Genomic DNA, 23,555 nt, shown 5'->3' on the forward strand with positions numbered 1-23,555 from the left:
TGGCTTTGCTCTTACAACAATGACCAATATGGAAGTGTATTTTGCATAACAATAAAAATTATATATATATATAAAAAATATATATATCACAAATATAATTTCCAACATAGTTTTCCCAAAATTATAGGATCCAAATTGTCTCCTTCCCTTCCTTCCTTCCCCCCCACTCAAACATGGAAAGCAATTTGATCAGGGCCATACATGTATTATCATGCAAAATATATTTCTATATTGGTCACTGCTGTAAGAGTACACTCATACAAAAGCAAAACCCCAAAATAAAGCTAACTAAAACTGATGTGAAAGGTAGTATTCTTTGATCTGCATCGATCCAATTCCAGCAGTTATTTCTCTGGAGAAGGATACCCTTCTCCATCATAAGTCTTTCAGGATTGTCCTAGATCATTGTACTGCTGACGGTAGACAAATTTTTACAGTGGATCATCATGCAATACTGCTGTTACCATGTACAATGTTCTCCTGCTTCTGCTTATTTCACTCTACATCAGTTTATATAGCTCTTTCCATCTCGTTCTGAAATCATCCTGTTCATCATTTCTTTTTTTTTTTAACCCTTACCTTCCGTCTTGGAGTCAATACTGTGTATTGGCTCCAAGGCAGAAGACTAGTAAGGGCTAGGCAATGGGGGAAGTGACTTGTCCAGGGTCACATAGCTGGGAAGTATCTGAGGCCAGACTTGAACCTAGGACTTCCCGTCTCTAGGCCTGGCTCTCAATCCACTGAGCTACCTAGCTGCCCCCATGTTCATCATTTCTTATAGCATAACCATATTCCATCACCAACATGTACCACAATTTGTTCAGCCATTCCCAATTGATGGACATCCCTTCAATTTACAATTATTTGCCACCACAAAAAGATCTGCTACAAATATTTTTGTACAAGTAGATCCTTTCTCCTTTTGTATTATCTCTTTAGGATACAGACCCAGTAGTGGTATTACAAGATCAAAGAGTATGCTCAATTTTATGGCCCTCTGGGAATAGTTCCAAATTGCCCTCCAGAATGGTTGGATCAGTTCACAATTCTACCATAAGAGCACTAGTGTCCCAATTTTGTCATATCCCCTCTTAACACTTTCTTTCAATGTCATATTGGCCAATTTGAAAGGTATGAGGTGGTACCTCAGAGTTATTTTAACTTGCATTTCTCTAATAGTGATTTCGAACATTTCTTCCTACAATTATTGATAGCTCTGACTGGAAACATCTTTTTGTAGCTAGTGTAAAGCATTAGCCTCTTCCTGTCTATCAAGCCCTGGGCCCTTCCTTTCCTTGCATCCATTGTAGTGCTAATCAATCATACTTCCCTGCTCTTTGTTCCCCCAAAAGTTATATAAGACCCCCAAGTTCTGTAACTCTTTGGAGAATCATCTTTGGTGGTGTATTCTCTCAGAGACACTTCTCAGAGTTCCAGAGCTTTAGCTCTGTGGTTTTTAGCCCTTGACTCTGTGTGGTGGTTGAATATTAAGAACTTGTCTCTTATCCTGATTAAAGATTTTGTTTTTATGACTATTTTAGTGGTTCTGTGTTTTTCCAAATCAACACCTATTAATAAATTATATGAAAAGTAACACTGATGTTGATTTAAGCCTATGGGGTTTAAGAAAGAGAAAGGGAGAAAGGAGAGAAAGTCTGAAAAAAAAAAGAAACTAGAGAGCAGAAAAAGTTAGTGGAGAAAGGAAGTTTCCATGGTTTGTTTTATAAATGGGGTGGGAAGGGGAGAACGCTGAGCTGATTGATTAATGAGGGAGATTGTGCATTTCTATTAATTTATGAGTAAATATCAGAACATCTCTTTGTCTTAGAACCTAGGATGAGAATTAATAAAGAAATAACACTCGCAGTTAAAAAGAGGGGTGAACACCTCACCTATGCTATATATATCAGTGATGGTGAACCTATGGCACAGGTGCCAAAGATGGCATGCAGAATGCTCTGTGGGCATGCAGCTGCTCACCCCCAGTTCATTACTAGAGAAGCAGAGGGACTTGGGTAAAGCTGCTCCCCTCCTTCTTTCCACTGGGCCTAAAGACATTTTTTCACATCACCCACCCCTCTGACAATGGGAGCACATAGGGGGTAAGGTGGGAGGCTCACAGGTGGCAAAGCTGGAGGGGAGCAGAGTACTCAGGCCACTCCCCCACTCCCCATCCCCCCTCTCTACACTTGCTGAGGACATTCCTCATTTAACCCACCCCTCACTTCATCTATTTTTTGTCCACCCCACTTCACTCACCTACCCAGTAGCCCAATGGGGTACTTTCTCATTCCCCTTTGTGGGGGGGGGCAGGGCACATCTGTCTATAATTTTCAGAAAATTCAAAATTTTAAAAATTTTGAGAGAAATTTCAGAAAAAGAAGCTCACTAACTCCTCTAATCAAAAAAAGTGACCTGTTTGGAGAAAGTATCATAAAGAAACAAACATTGCATCAGAAGATTCAGAATGAACTTTGGGATGTAACTGATTAAACTGAAGGGGATTGAACACATTTATTCTGAATGTAAACTCTTATGCCAAAGGGGATTGCCCCCTAATTGGCTATTTGTCAATGTGCCTAGCAAATGCTGGTTTTGCTCTCACTCTTCTATTTCTCTATCTCCAACTATTATAGTTTCCTCTTAGAAAGTGCAATATTGTATGCACCTTTAGCTAGAAGATCTTTAGAGGTATAAGCTAGTTATGTTAAATGATTCACTGGGGAGACTAGCATCCCAAAGAATCACAGAGGGGATTGTGAAGATAGGATTAACTCTCCCCTTGTCTATTTTTAGCTAACCAAAATCAAGAACTTAAAGTACACCTACTTACCATTAAGTATGAATAGAGTAAGCTCACACCTTAAAAGGCTACTGCTCCTTCCCCTTGGGCAGTGCTAGGCAAATTGAAAGATTGCCATTGGTTTCTGAGAAGAAGGGGGAATAACAGGAAGTGACCGGAAGTGATATGGAAAAAAGGAGGCTAAAAGAGGAAATGAGCCTGGCTTCTGGAGAGATTGGTTCCAGAGATTCCTGCTTTGGCTTTGGAGGAGGTTGTGCTAGTGGAACCTTGGCTGAAGACACTACCAGGACTTCTGGCTGAGGATTACTGAGAAATCCATTTGGAGACAGAGTCTTGGGCAAGCCCTGCTGGGGCTTAGTCTTACTTCTCAGGAGAAGGACTGGTAGGCTTATTAGAATCTGTCTCTTTATCTACATTTTTCCACTTTAACTCTTTCCATCTCTTTGTAAATAAAGCTGCTAAAAATCATTTTGATTAAACTATAATATTTTTAAATTAGCAACTACAACATTACTTTATAATTATCACATTTAGCATAAAACCTAAATTTAAACTCTTACACCTGGTACTTATGGGGGGGGGGGAGACACCTCATGTGGTTTCTTGAGGGTGCAGGCATGGCATTCAGTGGGGGGGGGTGGGGAGTGGCCCTTCATCTCTAAAAGGTTTGACATCACTGCTATACATGGGTTGTTCTCCTCAACCACGCTATTCTTATTACCATGATTATCACCATTATTTTTTCCTGACACTGATACTATCATGAGAGTGGGAGGAGGATTATGCTGCTGAAGGGATAGTTACTTGACATTTATTGAGCTCTAGTGCTGTCTAGGTACGGAATAGAATCATGAGTTCTAGGTCTAGAGGTTCATAAAATAATTGGAAAAATAAGACATTTTGGAGTATTGCTGTGAGAAGATATAAAAAAAGACCTTTTTGTGGCACTGAAGATTTAGCAATATGAAATAAATTCTTATTGCTTCTTTACTTTCCACAGATAAAAAGAAATCATTGGATAAATTTAATGGGATGAACTTATAGAATACCAAAAGACACATTTTTTTTCAAAGAAAAGTCCTCAGCACAGCTTGTTATTTTCAGGAAGAAAGACTTAGGTATAATAAATCAATCTTAAAAAGAGTCAGATAAGCTTGTGGCTAGTGGTATAACATCAGTAGTTATCAAAGCTAAGGTGAGGCAATCAGTTTTCATGCCTCATCCCTTTTCATCCTTTCTGTTTCTGATATACAGGCCACATAGTTGTCTTCTTTACTGACTATTATTTGCTAATATGCTGATATTCAGGAGATATTATATGAACTTCAGTATTCCTGATAATTGTTTCCATCTTTATGTTAATAAGAGGTGTGAACTAAATAAGATGATAAAGGGTCCTAGGACCTTCTTCCCCTTCCTCTCTCTCCCCATCCTTCCCTTCCCCTTTCCTCTCTGTCTGTCTCTTTGTCTCTCTCTCCCTCTCCTCATCTCTCAAGCCCTCTCCCTCTCTCTCCTTCCCCCACTCCCATCTCTCTCTCTCTCTCCCTCTCCCTATCTCTCTCTTCCTCCTTCCCTCCATTTATTCCTTTCTTCTTTCTTTCTGCCTCTTTTTATCCCAAACTTCTTTCTTCACATTCATATACACTTTAAGGTTTACAAAACACATTATTCATAATGCGGGGGTGGGGTGGGGTGTGTGTGTGTGTGTGTGTGTGTGTGTGTGTGTGTGTTAAGTAGTGCATTATTAGCTTTATTTTACAGAAGAGGAAGCTGTGGCCAGAAGTTCAATAACTTGTCTGTGATTACCTAATTATTAAATGTTAGAGAGCTTGAAATGAATTCACTTCTTCCTTGACTCTAAGTTCAATGCTCTTACCACTGATTGTTAATATAATTACCATTTCAGGGTAAAGTCTAGATTAATGGTTCTCAAAGTAGAGTTTAGGGACCCTTGAGGGCTCTCAATACATTTTCATGGAGCCTATATGGTCAAAATTATTTTAATAATACCTTTTAGTTTTGATTTATATATTTTAATATTAATATTTTATTTTATTTATACTTTCCATTGTTATTTAATAGTATTGAATAATTCATTTTAATTTCTAATGTGGCAAAGGGGTAGCAGAGTGAGTTCAAATCCAGCCTTAGACATTTATTGGTTGTGTGACCCTGGGCAAGTCATTTAACCCTGTTTGCTTCCATTTCTCATTTGTAAAATGAGCTAGAGAAGGAAATGGCAAACCACACCAGTATCTTTGCCAAGAAAATCCCCAAATGGGATCATGAAGAGTCAGACACAACTGAAAACAACTGAATAGTAACAATAAAAATGTGGCAAATATCAATATCTAAAACTCACATAAATGAAGGCTTTGGAGTGGGGAATCTTTAGTAATTTTTAAGAATTTAAGGTGGTCCTGAGGCCTGAAAGTTTGAAAAGAATCAGACTAGATAATAAAAATCCAAAATGTGAAAATAGACACAGAACGCAGGATAACCACTATTTGTGTTACAAAAGAATTCTTTGATATATAAAGGATTCACTTCAGATACCATTTAAAAATTATTATTTACTTTCATGTATTTGTATGATTCAATTTATCAAGAACAGATTAGATTTATAGATTAAAAAACAAGGAAAGCAGAAATGGGGTGGGGGGATTTTACTGAAAGTATCTCTGATAAATGTCTCACTTCTAAAATACATAAAGAACCAAGTCAAATTTATAAAAATGTAAGTCATTCTCCAAATGCTAAATGGACAAAGGATATGAACAGGCAATTTTCAGACAACAAAATCAAAACTATCTATAGTCTTAAGAAAAAATGTTCTAAATCACTCTTACTTAGAGGAATGCAAATTACAATAACTCAGACATACCATCTCAAACCTCAGATTGACCAATATGGTCAAAAAGGAAAATCATAAATGTTGAAGGGGATGTGGGAAAATTGGGGCACTAATGCACTATTGATGGAGTTGTGATCTGATCCAGTCATTCTGGAGAGCAATTTGAACCTATAACCAAAGGATTCTAAAACTGCATATCCTTTGATACAACAATACCACTAGGTTATAATCCCGAAGACATTCAAAAGAAGTGGAAAGGTCTTATTTGTACAAAAATATTTATTGTAGCTCTTTTTGTGGTAGCAAAGAACTGGAAATTGAAGGGTTGTCCATCAATTGGGAAATGTGTAAACAAGTTGTGGTGTGTGATTGTGAAGGAATACTATTATGCTGTAAGAAATGATGAGTAGGATGATTTGGGGGAAACTTGGAAAGACTTACCTGAACTGATGCAAAGTAAAATGAGCAGAACTAGAAGAATATTGTATATGATAACAGCAATACTGTTTGATGAACAACTGAGAATGACCTATTCTCAACAATGTAGTCATCCAAGACAATCACAGAGACTCATGATGAAAAATGCCATATGCCTTCAAAGGAAGAACTGATTCAAATCTAAATACAGACCAAAACACTATATTTCACTTTCTTCTTCTTCTTCTTCTTCTTCTTCTTCTTCTTCTTCTTTTTTTTTGTTGTTTGAGATCTCTTCCACAAAATGACTAATAAATGAAAATGTTAACCATGGTCACACATGTAAAATCTTTATCAGATTGCTTACTGTCTCAGAAGGGTGGGAAAAAGTACAAGAGATGAGGGGAGAGAGAGAGAGAATTTGGAACTAAGAAATAAATCCAAATTTTTAAAATTGTTTTTACATTGGGGAAAAGATAAAATGTAAAAAAAATAGGTTTATATGTATATTTGCAATAATAGGAACTTTGTAAATAAATATCTGTTGATTGAACACACCTGTTTGTAAGGTAAGTAATTAAAAATAATTTTAAAAAATAAAGTGAGTTAAACCCATATTTTCTAGCTATCCTGCTTCATGATGAAAACTGAGACCCAAATATGTGAATTCTTTGTCCATTAGGTAACTCAGTGAATCGAGAACTAGTTTCAGAGACAGAAGGTTCAAAACTGGCCTCAGATACTTCCTAGCTGTGTGGTCCATGGCAAGTCACTTAATCCCTTTTGCGTAGTCCTGTCTTGAAACCAATATATAATATTGACTCTAAGAGGGAAGGTGAGAGTCTTAAATATGTGTGTGTGTGTGTGTGTGTGTGTGTGTGTGTGTATTTAGGGAGAACCTTCTTTATGATAGCTAACATTAAAGTAGACTTTATGTTTATAAATCATCCTCACATATTTAGATTTATTTCCAAGTAATAATAATAATAGCTATTATATAGTGCTTGAAGGTTTACAAAACACTTTGCAAATATCTCATTTTATTCTCAAAACAATCCTGGAAGGTAAGTGCTATTACTGTCTCCATTATACATATGAGGGAACTAAGGCAGACAGAGGCTGTGATACCCAGAGTGTAGCCATACACACAATGGGTCCGCTGCTAGTTAAGTATCTGAGGCTGGATTTGAACTTAGGTCTTCCTGACTCTCAGCATTCCACTAGCTACCTCTTAAGACACTTTATATAATACATATATATATGTATATATATGTGTATATATATATATTCATGTATGCATAAATACATGTGATCTAATATACATACACACACATATAAATTGATTCTAAAAAGAAACCCTTGAAATACGTTCGATAGTCTTGTTATCTCCAATTTAAAGATAAGGACACTAAGGTTCAGAGAAAAATTAAAAGCTGGATCATAGTGGGAGTCACTCCTCACCATCTGCTAGCTAGCTATTTAATTCAGCAATTCATTTCTCTGCAGCTAGGTGCAGTGGATTGAGACCCAGGCTCAGAGACAGAAGGTCCGGGGTTCAAATATGTCCTCAGATAATTCCTAGCTATGTGACCCTGAACCGAATGACAAAGTCTCTAAAGAATTCCCCTTAAGGTAGCATCTCCACAGGTTAAGATTTCAACTCAGTTCTATCAGGAAATGTCTCTAAGGATCTTTCTCCTTGAAGTTAACTCACTCATCCACACCCCAGGGAAGTTCTCTTTGTCCTTATCTCTTACTTGAGAAAGTCTCAGTCAAGTCCTGCTAGCAGGCTACAGATGAAGAGGAAACTGGCATTTAGAGGATTCTATTCTCTCTTAAAGATACAATAACAGGACTCAAAATCTCTATGCAAGTGGCTAAGGAAGTTGGAGTTATATAAATGAGAGGCACAGTACAATGGATAGCATGTCAGGCCTGGAGTCCAGAAGACCTGAGTTCAGATCTATCACAAATTCACACTTCCTAGCTGTACTGACCCTGGGAAAATCACTTACCTCTGATTGCCTTGCTCTTGCCATTCTTCTGTCTTAGAATTAATACTAAGACAGAAGGTAAGAGTTTAAAAAATGATAAAATAAAATAGCTTGCTCATCACAATGGAAGAACAAGCAGTAGCACGACTGAACTGATTATTGAACTTTGAAGAAGGAAATGGAACTGTCCCACGAGACTACTGAAATTGAAAACATTTTTTTCCAAATAAGAATATGGAGTTTAGTCTGTGTTCTGCCTCTGACAAGTACTTGTATGAAACTTGATGTTGCTGCCATAAATTCTGTCGGACTAGATGTTGCAGAATCTTCACTGGAAGATGTTGACAGACATTCACTACATACTTACTGCTTTCCAGAGCAGCTAGGTGATGCAACCCTGGGCTAGGGTTGAAGAGTCATCTTCCTGAATTCAAACCTGGCCTCAGACACTTAATTAGCTGGGTGACCCTGGGCAAGTTTCTTAACACTGTTTGTCTCTGGTTCCTCATTCATCTGTAAAATGAGCTGGAGAAGAAATGGCGAACCACTTCAGGATCTTTTCCAAGAAAACCTAACATGGGGTCACTAAAAATTGACACAACCAAAATTACGCAATAGTCATTCCCTTTTTTTAAGGCACTTTACTAGGCATTGGCAAGGGACAGAAAGGTAAAACAAGAAGAGGGAAAGGAAGGCAAGGCAAGGCAAGGAAAGGGAAGACAAGGCAAGGCAAGGGAAGGGAAAGGGAAACAACATGAAATATAAAATAGATATAAAGTGATTTTGTTTGGGGCAAAGTGTACAAATGACTGTGGAGATCAGGACACAATTCCAGTAGAGGGTAATACCCAAGCCAAACCTTGAAGGAGGCCAAGGAAGCCAGGAGGCAGAAGTGAGGAAGGAGTACATTTCAAGCAAAATCAGGAAATGAAATGCCATGTTGACGTAACAACAAATAGACCAATTTGGCTGCAATTCAGAGCACAAGAGGGAGAATAATGTGCAAAAAGTCTGTAAAGGGAAATGGGAGCCAGATTGTGAAGTAGGACTTTAAATGCCAAATAGATTTGTATTTTTTCCTAGAGGCAAGTTGCTGGAGAGTCTAGTGCACAGCTGCAAAGTCAGACCTTTGCTTTATAGGAATACCAATTTGGCAGTTGTGAGGATCAAAAGGGACTGGATTGGACTAGAGATAGAGAAACTAATCGGAAAGCTTTTTCAATAGAGCAGGTGAGATGTAATGGCCTGACCGGGGGAGGGGTGGGAACAAAGGTGGAGAGGCGGGAGGTGAAATTGACATGGCAGCTGATTGGCCGCGAGGGATGAGTGTGGAAGAGGCATGAAGGAAGGGAGAACTTCATGCATGCAAGACCGAAGGCTGGGGACATCATCTGTCAGTCAAGGTGAACATTCCCAACAGAATGTTCCCAGGAAAGTCAGTCAGGGGCAAGCCAGGCTGAAGCCTGAGGGAAGAAGCTCTGAACAGATCCATGTTAGCTTCTGTCCTAGGCTGAAGGCTCTTGGAAGAAGAAGGTTTTGTGTGGCTGATGTGGTAGTTGAACCTGAAGAACTGATTGTATATTTGTGTAATTGGAAGAAAAAAGACGATCAAACAGGTGTCCTCCATCTCCTTGACAGACTTGTGACAGCCCCAGAATATCTCTCTCCAATAGCATCTCTCTATCTCTCAGAAGTATCTCTATCTCCATTATAACAATTAGGCACCTTGAGGTTTTCCCTAGTATCTCTCTAGTCAAGTCAGAGTATCCCTTTGCTGCAACTAGAAAGTGTTCCACAGATTATCTATCTTTAATACAACAGGGAGAGGGAAGAGCTGAGGATGACTCCGAAGGGTCAAACCTGGGTGCCTGAAAGGAAGATAGAGTCCCTGACAAAATAGGGAAGTTCAAGAGAGCCAAGTTTGGGGGTAAAATTGAATTCTGTTTTGCACACAAAAGAAATTTTACTAAGTGTCTGTTCCATGCAAAACCCTGTGCCAAGCCCTGGGGACATAGATAGAGAAGGAGCTCATACTCTAATGGTGGAGACAACAAAGTATTAAGTTACATAAGACTTGACTGAAAAACACAGAAACATCTCCTTCGTCTCATGAAATCCCTCTCCAGATATATGAAAATGTCATTTGGACTTGATACGTGTAAAAGTTTTAACATAAGCCAAGGGAAGATGGAGACTGCAGACTTCAAGCTTGAATCTGGTTCACAAAAAATTGTTTTACAGAGATAGTTACAGATGCCTGGGTCTCCTCCAGGCAAGACTCATCCAGCATAATAAAAAGATATCAAAGAGAAGGCTGGGCTGAATACATTAAAAGACTTATTGGCACCCTGAAATCAAAGCTGAATGGAAAGATGTTTAAAGCAATAAACACCTATGTAATGGCAGACTTACAGTATACTTTCAAAACCATAAAATGAACCATAACAGAATCAGAAAATATCCTGGCAAAAACCCGTCTGCTATTAACAAAACAGCCTGTCACCCTAAAGAAGATGAGCACTTCTTAAAAAGAAGGAAAGGACTTGACTGTCATTCTGAAATGGTATGATAAAAGGCAAAAAAACACAGAGAAATAATTTTGCAACAAGTAGACATTATTTCTTTGAGCAATGTTAGAAGTGGATAATAAGTATGAAGCACCGGCTTTCTTTGGATAAATACAAAAGTTACTGACCTCTGGATAAAACCTAAGAAATGGCTAAAATCTAAGGATGGATAAAAATGGGTGAGCAACAACTGTATGAACCCAGTCAGTGACAAGACAGAAAAATACCAAATAAACATCTGTCATATACACTTATTTGTGAAAATGGAAGTATTTGTGATGGCAAATTAGAATCAGGTCACTGCCACCAAAAATAACAGAAGAATCTTCTGTAAGGGGCCCAGACTTAGTGATCAATATAGATTGTTTTTGTTCAGTTGTATCAGTCCTGCCTGACTCTTCACGACCCTGTTTGAGGTTTTCTTAGCAAAGAAAGTGGAGTGGTTTGCAATTTCCTTTTCCAGCTCATTTTTACAGATGAGGAAATTGAGGCAGTTGGGTGACTTGCCCAGGGTCACACAGCTAGGAAGTAACTGAGGCCACTTTCTGACTCTAGGCCACACTCTAACCACTGGACCACCTAGCTGCCCAATATAGATTACTTGTATATAATTCCCCCACTGGACTGTCATCCTAACTTGTATTTGCATGTTGAATCCCAGGGGGAGAGCTACTGTCAATTAAAATTATTCTGTAGGTCCATACTCCTAAAAAAAATAGCTCAGGGATCCCCATCAGTGTGTTTACCTTTAAGTCAGAAAACACAAAGCAAAGGCATTTACTGAAGTAGAATGATGAGGAAGAGTAGCTTCAAAACGTAACCTTAGAAATCTAGAGTATTCTCTGCCGCTCCGTCCACAATGTTGCCACGGCGTCCTTTAGTATCCACAGTATCAGGGGGAAGGGTGGGCACATAGAGAGAATACACTGGCAGAGGGAATACCCGTGACTAAAGCAACATATGACTCCTGTACGGCCAGGCCCTAAATGCCTTTTGCCTTTTAGCGAGATCTTTATTCTGCTCCCCGCCAGCCACAACATCTCTTCTAGACAGTTTGCTCTGCTTGATGCCCTGGGCCCGTTTACCTCTCTCAACTCTCTGCTGCCAAAACTAGTTCTCTCTCCCTTTTCAACCCTTACCTTCCATCTTAGAATCAATCGTGTGTATGAGTTCAAAGGCAGAAGAGCTTAATAGGGGTCCAGTGACTTGTCCAGGAAGTGTCTAAAACTAGAATTGAACCCAAGACCTCTCTTCTCCAGTCCTGGCTCTCAATCCACTGAGCCACTTGGCTGTCCCCATAACCGTCTTTGGAATCCACAGTTGGCTCTTCTTTACTTCCAGAGATCCCACATACTCCTCGAAGTTGCCTTTAAAGACTGCTTACAGATTGTTTCAACTTTTAAAAGGGCTACCAGGAACATAGCTAATGTTCTTGGACCTGGTGGCTCTTTTAAAACCCTCCCCTTCTGTCTCGGAATCAATACTATATATTGGTTCTAAGGCAAAAGAGCAGTAAGGGCTAGGCAATAGAGATTAAGTGACGTGCCCAGGGTCACACAGCCAGGAAGTGTCTGAGGTCACATTTGAACCCAGGACCTCCCATATCTAGGCCTGGCTCTCAAACAATTGCGCCATCTAGTTGCTTCCACCCACCCCCATGGCTCTTTTTAAAAATTTAACACAACTATTGGTAATATGGCACAGAGAAGAATAACACATCCGCATGAAAAGATAGGCCAAGTACAGACTGAAAACATGTGAAAACCCCTGCCTAGCTTGCATGCATTGCGTTCTTTGAACTTTGGTTCTCATTCATTGTGACCGAGGATCATTTTATAATTTGCAAAAAATGGAACTTCAATGATTTAAACTCAAATTCATCATGAATTAGCTCTACAGACAACTACAACAATTACTCGGGTGAAATGGTGAGGAAGGAAAAGGATAAGGATGTGGTGGGTCAGATGTCAAGCAATGCCTGGCTAACAGTTACCTAGCTAGAATCATCATCATCAAGATGAACAATATGGAAATATGTGCTGTGGGATCGTGTATGTATAACCCGGAATGAATTGCTCGACAGCTCCAGGAAGGGGATGGGAAGGAAGGAGGGAGACCATTTGGAGTCTAGAATCGTCGTCATCAAAAATAGCCTGGTATCACCTGGCCGATAAGCTATTAGGAGGGAAAAGGAAAGTGGCAAAGCTTGCAGGAGATATGGGAAAGCTGGGGGATGGGTGCCTCTCTGGGGGAGTTGTGAACTGATTCAATCATTCAGGAACGCTTTTTGGACCTAGATTCAAAAGGTGATCAAACGGTACCTACCCTTTGGCTCGGCAATACCATTCCCAGGTTTGTATCCCAAAGAGATAAAAAGGGGGATCTACATGTACAAAAAGATGTAAAGCAGCTCTTGTTCGAGTGGCAGATTTGGAAAGCGAGGGGATACCCATCAATTGAGGAATGGCCAAGTTGGTTTTGGTAGGTGATTGTAAAGGAACACTATTTACTATGCTGTAAGAGATGACAAGCGGGAGGAGTTAAGAAAAATCTGGAAATACTTAATGAACATAAGCAGAGTGAAATAAGCAGAACCAGAACATTGTACAGTGACAGGAATGCTTTACAATGAACAACTGGGAATAACATCTACTCTCAGCAATACAATGATCCAAACTATCCCGAGACTCATGATAAAAAAACGCCATCTACTCCCAGAGAAAAAGAACTGAGTCTGAATCCTGACCAAAGCAAGCTTTTTTCACGTTCTTAATTTTTTCCTATTTGAGTTTCCTTCCACAAAAGGATTAATATGGGGAAGTGTTTTATGTGATTGTGCATGTAAAATCTGTATGAGATTGCTTACCATCTCAACTGGGGTGAGAGTGGGGGAGAGGAAGGGAGGGAGAGAAAATTCAAGACTCATTATTCTTTGGAAACTATTTTTACATGTAATTTAAAATGGAAAAAATAGCATGGTATCTTATAGTGTTGTATTTAATAACAACACTAATACTATTTGACATTTATATAGTACTTTAAGCTACACAAAGCCTTGTTCTGACTTGGAATCAAGAGATTCTTGATGAAGAAATGTGACTTGGAATGATTTTATCTGGGTCAAAAAACAACTGAGGGGACTTGGATGGGGGACGACACAACGTATGGCCCAACCACAGAAGCAGTTTATTTCTTACCTACGCCTTGCCTTACGGGATTGGAAGGAATGCAGAGTCTGTTAGAGGGTGCCACAGTGAGGTGATGCCCAGGGTGACTGCACTACACGGGCAACATGTATCAGCAAAGGCACTTGAGGGGAAGCGCACGGATGCTGGTCCCTACAAGGACGGCTTGCCTTTCTGGGGAAGAAGTGTAGCCCCGCCAGACGTCGGTGTCCAGGGGCAAGGTCCTGTTCTCACCTTGTTAGTTCTATTTCTGTAGCTCTGTGACTGCCGACAAACAACCTCGTCCATCCTCACCTCAGTGTCCTTACTGATACTATGGGAAGAGTGACATTTACACTGTTGACCTCTTGGGGCCGCGACGAGGAAAATGCCTTTTAAAACTCAAAACACTAAGGTATACGTTATTATTAATATCTTCAGGATAGAAGATTAATGATGATCTTGTATCATTTATTTACTGATCCCATTTTAAATTTATCTATTTTCGTCCTGTAACTGCTTTTGTTCTGTAATTGCTTGCGTTCTTTGTCTCTATGCTTGGTCCACAGATTTGGCTGGCCTGTAAAGAGTTAAGAAATTCAGCTGTCCTGCCCATCACCAATCTATTCTGGTTTCAAGGGATTTAAATGACCTCAGGGATGCATGGCAACTCCAACCTAATATTTTTATACAACAAGCTATCCTTCAAAGATGTCTAGTTTGCTCTCCAAAAGTCTTACACAGGCACTCAAACAATGAGCAATTCTTAGCTTCATGAGAGAAGAAAAGGGATCACTGCTAGCTCCCTTTACCAAATTTCCAAACAATCATTTTGTTCCTGTGCCTCAGGTTTGGAACCATGTTTCTAAACCTATAAAGTCATCTACTCTGTTCCATTCTTTGTTCTGTACTCCCCAAAACATCTGAAAGGAGAGCTATCCTTTACTCCCAGTCTTTGGTATAAATGAAGGCAGGCCACTGAACCATTTATTGACAGACAGCATACCTCTGCTAATAAATGCTATGTTGGGAGGCAGCTGGGTAGCTCAGTGGATTGAGAACCAGGCCTAGAGACGGGAGGTCCTAGGTTCAAATCTGGCCTCAGACACTTCCCAGCTGTGTGACCCTGGGCAAGTCACTTGACCCCCATTGCCTAGCCCTTACCACTCTTCTGCCTTGGAGCCAATACACAGTATTGACTCCGAGACGGAAGGTAAGGGTTTAAAAAAAAAAATAAATGCTATGTTGTTTGTAAAATTGCCTCAGTTTAACTTTTTGCTAAATTTCCATCATGACACTTACACACCTTAAAACACTAGAGGGAAAGTGATTATTAGTGTCTTCAGAAAACAAACCTTTTCTTACTCTCAAAAGCCTCAGATGACTGCTGCATGTTATTCCTGTATAAGGGACCAACCTGACCCCAATATTTCTTTTGCTTTGCACAGACAAGTCCTGTACCCACATTGGAATTCTTTCCCTTTTGTCTTTATATATCACTATCTGCTCCAAAACACCAACAAAAAGACACCCATTTCATTAAAGCTTCATTATCATCTGAGAAGCACAGACATGAATGAGTCTTCCCATTGTTTGGGCCACAGTCAGCACAGGTGATTTTTAGCTAATCCCTCCCTGCTGGAGTTCTTGATCTTTGGTATTTTATAAATCACTGGATCAAAGATTTAGAGCTAGAAGAGATGTTAGATGCATCTAGTCCATTCCCATCATTTGACAGATAAGGAAACGGACTCAGAAAGGTTCAACAACGTAGCCAATGTTACCCAGGTAGAAAATGAAAGAACTAGATTGCGAATTCAGGTCCTCTGACTAGAAACCCAATAATCTTTCTTCTGTATCCTTCTGCTATCTAATAAATAACAAGTTCCCCTTCCTTTCCCTCTCACTCTCTAATTCTAGGACACAAGATGGGGCATGGTTTAGAGACAGGTGAAAGGACTTGCCCAGGATTACAAAGTGCCTGAAGCTGGATTTGAATTCAGGTCTTCCCAACTTCCAGCCAAGCATGTTGGGTCATCTAACTATGAAAGAAGGTTAACTCTAGTTAAAAAAAAAGATAACCAAATCAAAAACAAAAAATCTACAGCAAGAACTCACAATCTTAATACATAGGACAAAGTTTGTACCCGCCTATTCTCAAATCCATCAGGAAGAAAAGTAGAAACTTTCCTCCATCTATCTGCCTCTCAGACATGTAAACATCTTCACAGCATTATACCACACTACAATCAACATTCTCACTGGAACATTATTTTCCTTTCTTTATGCCTCCAGGTTTCTTTGGAAACTAAGGATTTCAATGATTGATAGAGATCACAAGTGACATATGGTCAGATGTAGGCAAAGAAAAACAAATACATTTTTCCTTGGATTTCCTTCAATACTGTGGCAAGAACTCCCACTATTTGCTCAAGATAAATAAACATCAAAAGGAATTCTGGGTGATTGTGTTCAGATTTAGGCAATTCTAAATGTCCGTGCACAGTCCCTGATGTAAACCATTGCTCAAACTCCAAAGAATCTCTCAATTCGCCCAGGTGCAATCCTAGCCAACCAACATCCAGGGTTCCTTATTCTTCACTTCCAACACACACCTCGGAATGCCATTAGTCCAAAGCCAATAATCGATGACCACAGAGAAGACGATAGACTTTCCATAGATGAATGAAATAAGGGATCAATTACCTTGAATATCCTTGGGAAAAAAAGTCCTGTCAGATAGGTCTTTGCCAGGTTCTGGAGCATCCGAACTCAGTTTCTCTTTTCCAAGCCTCGGTAATGCCAAGGATTAGTTCTAAACATAGTTTTACCAGCCAGGCTGCTTGTGCAGAGGGCTGCTTCTAGTATGAAATGCAGTCATTTGTCTCCCTTACTCCATGTGCTAACGAGCCGCCTCTTCCTGTTGTTGTAGGGCTCCTGGCTAATGCCAAGCTGGAGAGTCATCTTCCTATCCTCTCAGGACCTTTCCAACCGGTTCTTTCAGACTCTGCCCCAGTTGGCTTTTAACCTAAGCAAAGCCACTCCCTCTCTGGATGTTCCAGAAGCCTGCAGGGTTCTCTTGAACTGAACTAAAAAAAAAACCAAGTTACCTGCCTGAGGTTCTAACCCTGCTGCGCTCTGGGTGCCTGGGATTCAAACCCTTTCAACAGCATCTGGGGTTGGCTGTAAGCTTCGAGCGAGCTTGTAGTTGCATGTCTGCCCATCATTGGGAAATAGGGAGTGTTTACAGAGAAGGGTGTGAGTTCAGTACACTCTCCTAGAGGCTATTAACTTCTTTCCCCATAATATCTTATTTTATACTCCCTCCATCTTTACTTCTTTTTTGTTATTCCTTTTTTTAAAAAAAAAAAACCCTTACCTTTCTTTCTTAGAGTCATTACGGTGTACTGGTTCCAAGGCAGAAGAGAGGTAAGGGCTAGGCAATGGGGGTTAAGTGACTTGTCCAGGGTCACACAGCTAGGATGTGTCTGAGGCCATATGGGTTGGAGGTATCATTTCATATCTTTTCATTTGAGTCCTGTGTGATCTCGTTTTTTTTAACCCTTTACCTTCCATCTTAGAATCAATACTAAGTATCAGTTCTAAGGCAAAAGGGTAAAGGCTAGGCAATTGGGCTTAATGGATTTGCCCAGGGTCACAAAGCTAGGAAGTATGTGAGGCCACATTTTAACCTAGAACCCCTCATCTCCAGACCTAGCTCTCTATCCACTGAATCACCTAGCTGCCCCCTCCTGGATAATCTTTATAATTTTGTTCTTTTCAGAAAAGAAAATGATCTTTGTTTCCAATGAATAATGTTTGGAAATGACCAAATAAAAATTAAAAAAAAATGTGTTCTTTTCACTTTTGAATTTTTAGTGTGTGGTTGATCCTTGCATGGACATAGTTATAGTTAAAGCTTTTGTATATATTATTTTCTTAGGTCTGCTTACTTCTCTCTACATCAATTCATGAAGATCTTTCTATGCCTCTCTGTATTCATCACACATCGTTTCTTATACCACAGCTGTAATTACATTACACTATTATACCACAGTTTAGCCATTTCCCAATTGATGGGCATCTCTATTATTTCCCATTCTTTGCTATCACAAAAAATGCTGCAATAATTATTTTGATATACATGGTAATTTTCTTTTTATTTTCCTCCTTGCGGTATAAGCCTAGTAATGAGATCTTTGGGTCAAAGTGTTGGACATTTTAGTCACTTTATTTATATAATTCCAAATTGCTTTCCAAAATAGTTCTACCATTTTAGAGCTCTACCCTACAATGATTTATTTGACTGTCATTCCACCATCCTTCCCACGCTGAGAATTAACATTTTTTATCATCTTTGTCAATTTCCAGGGTTCAAAATGAAACCTCAAAGCTTTTTTGATTTGTTGTTGTTCAGTCATTTTAAATCATGTCTGACTCTTCTTGAACCCATTTGATATTTTCTCGGCAAAGATACCAGATTGGTTTGTCATATTTTTCTCCATTTCATCATTTTCCAGATGAGGAAACAGAGGAAAACTGGGTTAAGTGGTTTGTTCAAAGCCACACAGCTAGTAAGTGCCTAAGATCACATTTGCACTCAGGTCTTCCTGCCTCCAGGATTGGCTCTCAATTGCACCACCTGGTGATTTCAAAATTTTTTGCAAATGGTTATGAATACTTGACAATTCTTCTGAAAACTGTTTGTTCATATCCTTTGACCACTTATCAGCTGGAAAGTGATTATCAGTCTGTCTCTCACATACACATATCTTGGGTGTCAAACCCTTGTCAGATAAATTTTATGCAAAGATTTTTTTTCCTATTCAACCACTTACCTTCTCATCCTAGGTACATTAATTTTGTCTGTGCAAAAGCTTTTCAGTTTCATGCAAAAAAAATTAATATATTTTATCTTTTGTAATTACCTTCATCTCATTCAGTTCATTATAAATCTATCCATAGCATTGAGAGGTATATAATCTGCTTCTCCTCTAATTTTTTTCATGGCCTAACAATTAATATTAAGGTAATATATCTATTTGGAATATATTGTGGAATGTGGTAGATAGTGTTGGTCTAAGGCTAAAGTGGAAAGCCAGACTTCTTTGAGAATTTCCTAGTAGTTTTTATCAAATAAGAGGCTTTTCCCCCTAAATAATTTGTTTCCCACAATATCAAACACAGGGTTATTTATTTCCATTGTTTCTGATTCTACTTTGCCTAGTCTGTGCCTTTGATCTCTCATTTTTTAGCCAGTACCAAATGTGGTTTTTTCAAATATCAAATGATTTTGATGATTGTTGCTTTATAATAGTTTAAGCTCTGCAAGTGCTATTCCCCCTTCACTTTTACTTCATTTTTGTCATTTCTTTTGATCTACTCTTTACATCTTTTATTTTTCCAAATTAATTTTATTATTTTATCAAGTTGTATAAATTATGCCCTAATAATATGACTAACAAAGCATTAAAAGTATAAATTATTGGAAAAATTGGAAATATTTCATTTTTATTATATAGGCACAACCTAGTCACGAACACTGAATATTCCTCCAGCCATTTAAGTTATTTATTTCTTTAAGGAGTGGTTTGTAAGTAAATTGATACAAGTCTTTTATGTGCTTTGGGAGGTTGAACCCCAGCACTTTTTTTTTTACATTTTGTACTTATTTGATATTTTATGCATTTCGTATTTATTTGAAATGGAATTTTCCTTTCCGTTTTTGCTTTTTAGTTCTTGTTATTATCATTATATGAAAATGTTGTTGATTTTTGAGGATTTATATTGTAGCCTGCAATATTGCTAAAACTATTATCTCAGTTATTGTCTTTGACAATTCCCTAGGAATGTCCACATATGCTATCATATAAATAGCAAATAGGGGTAGTTTTATCTCCTTTTAATCCATCTTTATGTCTTTAATTTATTTCCTTTGTCTTACTACTATTTCTAGCATTTCCAGAATTATTAAATAATAGTGGAGAGAGAGAATGGCTTGCTTCATTTTCACATTTATTGGGAAGGGTTTTATGTTTTATCTTTCCTTGGCTTGGATATCAGTCCTAGATTTGTTTAATAAAGGGATTCTCATACGGTGTTTTCTTTCTCAATTTTTAAAAATAATTTATAAAGTACTGGTCCTAGTTTCAATCATTTCAATTTCCATATCCTGAGAAAAAGAAATATATTAGAATTCTCAAATCTAAGAGAATTTATGCTTCCACATCACAACATAATTTTAACTACAAAAGGAAGAAGCATTCATTCAAAGTCTTCTTTACTTCTAGACTTCTTCCCAGTTATATGGATTTTTTCATGCTTATTTTTTTAATTCTTTTTTTTAATTTGAGTTCCAACTTCTTTCTCCCTCTAGTCTCTTCCCCGACCCACTGAGAAAGCAAGCAATACAACATCCATTATCATTAGATGATTTTTTTTAATCTAAAAGATATTTACAATGGTCAGATACTTCTGGCTGAGGGAAGCTAGTTGGTACAGTGGATAGACTGCCAGGTCTGGAATGAGGAAGACTCATCTTCTTGAGTCCAAATTCAGCCTCAGACATTTACTAGCTATGTGACCCTGGGCAAGTCACTTAACCCTCTTTCCTTCAGTTTCCTCATCTGTAAAATGAGCTGGAGAAGATAATGGCAAACCACTCCAGGATCTTTGTCGAGAAAACCCCAAATGAGGTCACAAAGAGTTGGACACAACTGAACAAATGGGCATTGTTATTGGCATCCATTTATGGCTGCAGAATAAAGATTTTCTCAAAAGAATTATTAGAGGATGAGCAAATATAAAGCCTCTGAATTTTGAGGAAAATTGGAAGTTCATCCTTTTGGTCCTGTGACCCTGATATCATCTATGTAAAAGGTATAATTCTTTATTGAAAAGCTTAAATGATCTGCAGTTGTGCTTTTAAACTATATTTTAGCCAAATTAGACTCATGGCATTATATAAGTTCAGGGTTTTAATGGACCTTGGAGATCATCTCCTTTCTAACGATGAGGAAACTGAAATCCAGAGAGATTAAAGTCCAACGTCAATTCAATGCAATTTCTTTAGTATGAATATTCTTCCCCCTGACTCTATAAAAAATTTTCATGAGTTGCTATAGAAAAAAAATCACCTACTAGTCATGTTTCTGGTACTGAGGTTCACCATCCATCATATGGTCCATATTTGGATGCATTTCTGGCTTGATGAGTCCTGGCAGAACTTGATCTCTGCTGATAAAGCATACATTACGCAATGAGGCAATGGAGTGGGGCTTCAAGGGGTGAGCATTATTTTCACATCTATCTGCTGACTCATATGCCTACTTTGTTCCTAATAATTGATGCATGCATTGAAGCTATCCGTGATTAAAATAGGAAAAAGGACATAGATATGATAGTTAGTGGCAAAGGTCTAGACTTCCTGCTCTAAGGGAACCTGAGCTTAGGAGATTGCGTGAGCAAGGGAGTTCTGAGCTGTAACGAGGTTAAAGCAATCTACTGAGTGTCCACCAATATGAGAAGACCCTGAGGATGGAAGTCCACCAGGATACCAAAGGAGAGATGAAATGGCCAAACTCAAAAACAGGTCAATGCTTCCATGATGATCAGAGGTGGGACCAGGCCTGTGAGTGGGCTGTTGAACTTACAGACTAGGGAGATCCAGTCTAAAAATAAAAGAAACAAGCCAAGCAAACTTTCCGGAAGAATTTTTAGTCCCTTACCTTCCATCTTAGAATCAATACTGTGTATTGGTTCTAAGACAGAAGTGTGGTAAGGGCTAGGCAATGGGGATTAACTGACTTGTCCAGGGTCACAGAGATAGGAAGGAATAATTTTTTACATTAAATATATTCATTGTCACATAATTAACTGATGAGTGAAGAGAATATAAGATTCAGTCATGCCTACTATGTAGAGATTACAAAAATTTCATGCTAAAGACCAAAATGCAGGTTTTTAAAATTCCCCTTCAACATGGTATCTACTATGTACAGGGTAAAAACATTCAAGATTTTATGAAAGGGGCAAGTAGGTGGCTCAGTGGATAGAGAGTCAGGCCTGGAGACAGAAGGTCCTGGGTTCAAATCCAACTTCCTAGCTGTGTGATCCTGGGCAAGTTACTTAACCCTAATTGCCTAGTCCTTACTGCTCTTTTGCCATGGAACTAATATTTAGTACAATTCTAAGACAGAAAGTAAGAGTTTTAAAAAATATTCCATGAAAAATGTCAATCCTAGAGACCACTAGGTTCATATCAACATCGAATGAATATCAAAGAAGAGGACATCATCACAAAGGTGCTCATCAGTAACATAAAGGATGTCTGGGGCAAATAGAAGATGGATTTTCTATTTATGAAGAAATCTTCCTCAGAATGTATGTTTCCGACTGCATATGGCCCAAGAATACTACAGGACCACCTCAATGAGATCCAGTCTTTAAAGTAACAAAAACAACTATCCTACCAGTCATATGGGGAAAAAATGGAAGAACATATTGACCAGATTATGACACACACTTGGACAAATACCTCAGCATCCATTAATACGTATACTTTAGGCAATTGCTATACATGGACAATGAGTTTGGACCAAATAAGAGGAAGATAATGGGCAGAACCACATTTAGGAAATTGAATAATTCTGTTAGGGACAACTAAATGGTTCAGTGAATAGAGAGGCAGGCTGGAGAAAGGAGGTCTTGGTTTTAAATCTGACCTCAGATATTTCCTAGCTGTGTGACCTTGGGCAAGCCACTTAACCCCCCCCCACTGCCTAGTCCTTACTACTCTTCTGCCTTGGAACCAACATAATACTGATTCTAATACTGATTCTAAGACAGAAGGTAAAGGTTTGAGAGAGAGAGAGAGAGAGAGACAGAGAGAGAGAGACAGAGAGAGAGAGACAGAGAGAGAGAGACAGAGAGAGACAGAGACAGAGACAGAGACAGAGACAGAGACAGAAAATGATTCTGCTTATTGTTGAAAAAATACAAAAGACCATCTTTTTAAACACCTGTTATATTTCTAGTGCTGCTACTTGGCTATGAATCATACAATATTTGACTTCAGAAAACCTAAAATTGCAAGTGATCCAAAGGGTTATAGTTAAAACCACAAACTCTAAGATTAATAATATGTATTATCAAAGTAAATGATATATGTAAAGATTTTTGCAAATCTTTATTTGCTAAATAAGTTAGCTATTAGAAGCAAGAATCTGACAGTTACTACCACTACTGTTATGGTTACAGCCTATGACTACTGCAGCTACTAAAGGTTATCGAGAATAAATCTCTAAATTTAGAATGAGGAAATTGAAGTCCAACAAGTTTAAGTGATTTGCTCAATATCACACTGTAAGTGGAAGAATTGGGATTTGAACTTACATCTTCTTATTCCAGAGGCAGTGTTTGTTTTATTGACATCATCAATGTCAATTTCTGCATGCATGACAGAGAAAGGAGTTGGGTCAGCTACATCATAAGAGCAAAGGAAAACAAACAGATAGTCTAACTGTTACTTTGATAGCCCTGAGATAGCTTTTTTAAACAGAGAGAGCCTCCCACATATTGAGTAGAGTATCTACTTAGACTTAAGAAAGAAATGGAAAAACAAAAAACAAAATTAGTTTGGACACATTGTAATTTTCCCAGTTGGAGAGAAAACCCATACCCACCATATTTTTAAAAATGTAACAAAAAGGGCAGCTAATGGCTTGGTGGATAGTGTGTTAGATCTGGAAATAGGAG

The 23,555-nt window shown here is 38.5% G+C and overlaps 1 protein-coding gene across 3 annotated transcripts in view; it reads right to left on the bottom strand.

Moving 5' to 3' along the window:
* The window catches only part of FRMPD1 (FERM and PDZ domain containing 1), a 282,219-nt gene that overhangs the window by 231,362 nt on the left and 27,302 nt on the right, over window positions 1-23,555 (bottom strand). For 2 of the 3 annotated variants that reach the window (XM_007498009.2, XM_056806700.1), the window contains exon 2: window positions 20,940-21,035. The gene's annotated coding sequence lies outside the window, so the exon portion shown is untranslated. Of the gene's footprint in view, window positions 1-16,505; window positions 16,741-20,939; window positions 21,036-23,555 lie in introns of those variants that run through there. The other variant, XM_056806699.1, reaches the window with a different exon arrangement.

Source organism: Monodelphis domestica, chromosome 7 (assembly GCF_027887165.1).
Source record: "Monodelphis domestica isolate mMonDom1 chromosome 7, mMonDom1.pri, whole genome shotgun sequence".
Taxonomy (NCBI): domain Eukaryota; kingdom Metazoa; phylum Chordata; class Mammalia; order Didelphimorphia; family Didelphidae; genus Monodelphis; species Monodelphis domestica.